This window comes from Aethina tumida, chromosome 1 (genome assembly GCF_024364675.1).
Source record: "Aethina tumida isolate Nest 87 chromosome 1, icAetTumi1.1, whole genome shotgun sequence".
Classification (NCBI taxonomy): domain Eukaryota; kingdom Metazoa; phylum Arthropoda; class Insecta; order Coleoptera; family Nitidulidae; genus Aethina; species Aethina tumida.
In genome coordinates, this window is record NC_065435.1 from 35,600,279 (window position 1) to 35,603,446 (window position 3,168).

The window sequence follows — 3,168 nt, forward strand, 5'->3', positions numbered from 1 at the left end:
ACAAAATAAGGCTTCATAAAATAAAACATTGATTTGTTTTCAGAATAAATTATGATTATTTTTTTATTGGAGCAAAGAGGGGGAAATCTACAAGACGTAGTGCCGGACTTTACCGACTAAAAACCCCTCTCCGGGCAATGATTCGAAGATCATGACCTAAGAGTAGTTAACCATAAAGGTTTAGGAAAATAGAAGGGAAAACTAAAGAGGTACGTAACAATCGCTACATAGTAAAGAAAAGATATTCAAAAGAGACGCAGAGGTCCAGACAGCCAAAAGACAAGGTCTCTTGTATCTGTCGGATTCACAGGGTTGGATATCATGCAATCTCCGGATTAGAGTGCTGAAAGATAGATCACCGGAGATTGAGGGCATGCTATTTTCTCTGAGGCTATGAAATATGAAAAAATATGCAATAAATCCGAAAAAAGGTCAAGAAAAAGTCACAATAAAGGAGAAAACAGCAATACCAAGAAACCGTCTTCAAAAGTTCTATCAAAAAGGCTGAGGACAGGAATGTTCCCGTTGGAGTTCCACATATCTGTCTGTGTATAAAGAAGGTACTTTCATTTAATGGATAGTTTTCCATGGTATGGGCATACGTTTCAACTCATCTAACATCTGAGAATTAAGCATGTTTATAGTAATTATAATATTAGAATTGTGCCGTAGTAGTTTTTGCTTATATTTTAATCTGTAATTTATGACAGAAAATGTGATTCATAAATAATTATATTGTGTATATCTGTATATTTTTCCACTAAATAATTGGATGTTGAAAAAATCGGCATTGTGTCGAAACCATTTTATAACACCAAACTAATATTAAATTATCGACATAAGTTAAACAAAGTAGTTTTATTTATATAGTTATGTTAAATTTAAATATTTGGGAATATCATTTATGGTCATCCACTGTAGGTTGAAATACAAGGATGAGATTGATTCGAAACAGTTCTACCATCAAAAATATTATAACAAATTGAAAAATCATCACGATATTCCTTTGCTCTGTCAATTTGCTGAGACAGTGGATTAAAACGAATTATAAGAAAAGATATAACTGAATCACAATTTGGTGTTATATCAATACAATGTAAGAATCAAATCAAATATGCTTGAGAGAAGACAACTTTTTTATAAATTACATACTTCTGACATATGCCATAAAGAAACGTAATTTGACATGTTATTTTATTTTTTGACAAACAATTCGTTGCCATTGATACTTGTTTGCAAAATGTCACTCAATCACACACTCACTCGCTTTATTTTTTAATTACAAATTAATTAAAATTTTATTTATGTGTATATACATCAGGTTAGTTATCTTGTTTTCAATTCTATCCCTCACCTATCACATATTAATTACCTGTCGAAAATAAATGTCGACGAGAGATCTGCAACTGATTTGATTTCAGTGACTTGCAGGGCTCGTAATCTAAACCTTCAGACGGTAAGTTGCTATTTTTGTAACTGTTTAAATATTTCACCTTTTTAAATCAACAGTAAATTCACGTAGTTGACTCTTTCAGCTTGAATAAGTGAGCGACAGATTTCAACTATGCACTGAAATTTTCTCCTTCACCTTTAATTATCACCCTCAAACAACACTAATTTACCAATCTTTCCATATTTGATAATTTTATGTCGCAAATTATTTAGATTCTTCATGTCTGGATGACAAGTTCAAATAATGTTAACACAATTTATAAACCAAATCATGAAATAGTGATTTCTATTTCACAATTTTCTGGGGAAATAAAGATTTGAAATCTTTGTTGGGTTAAAATTTATAATTAATAGATTTATCTGTTGCAGTTTTGTTAAAACTTTCATCTCCTTTAGTGCAAATATATTTTTAGTGTTTCCACATTTTCTTGGGAGTAGGCATATTTTGACAAAACACTGACAACATCATCGAGAACTAAAGTTGTAGTATTTTCGTTCTGCTTATTCGGTTATCATATAATCGCGATACCGATCATGGAAAGAAGTAATTATATACAACCAAACATCGCGGAGCTTTGTATCCTATTAAGCAGTATTCTTCTAAAATATCTGTAATAAGGTATATCATAATTAAAAAGAAAGTTTATGCTCTTATAGACATTCAAGAAGTGAGACACAATTTACTTGCTTTACCTATATGCTCCATACTTGCTTTAAAAATATGTTAAAATCGTGGTAGTAACTTTCCATATGCGTTGGGATGTAGATGGAGTTCTTAAGATACTTTATTTAAAATTGCAATCTGTAAAAAGAAATAATTTTTGAGGGTATTGCAAAAATTATCTTCAAAAATTGATTGAATAAATCATATTGTAGAAGAGAATGAAAAACACAGTGACCAAAGATTTTTTTGAAAGAAGGAAAATAACGGAGCGATTTTTAATTAGGGATGTCTCAATTTGATTATACGGCGTTGTAGTACGTTGGTTCAGTCAACCAAGGGGCTATATACAGTGCAAAAATGCTAGTGCAAGTGCGCGCTTGCGCACAATATAAATTAATCTTAGCGAATGTATTTAGTAACTCTCTATATGCGATATTAAAAACAAAAATAAGTATTCTAAAAATAAAGTTCTTTTTTCAAAATAAAAAATATCCCAAAAATTAAATAAAATAAATAAATGCATAAGTAAAAAAACTAAAAATAATTAAATAAAGTGTTCAAAGACACCGACTCGTCTACGGAGACGAACCGCATGCTAAATTCAGCAAAACCAAATGATCCCCTCTAGTCAGTCCGGCCCGCCCACATAATTGCATGTATATCTTTCTTTTTTGTTTACAAAGGGGTGTTGATGTTCCGTCTCAATATGCGAGTAGACACGTTCATCATTTTTGATACTGTATAACAGGATATTTTACACTAAATACTCTCTGTACTCTGTAATATTGTATCACTTTGGTTAACTTTTGATATATATATACAAATCGGGATTCCTTTTTACAGTTTCTAATACATTTTGGTGTTTTGATAATATATCATATGCCTAACTTTACTTAAATGAATTTTAATATGATTGGTAATATTTTGATTCAGCAAAATTAAAGCCCACGGAAATTTTTCTTGTGGCTTGATTTCCGAGAATTTCATGATTAATTAACACTATTTGAAATCAGAGCTCTAAAATAGATATATTTTGTTTTAGTGTAACTGTT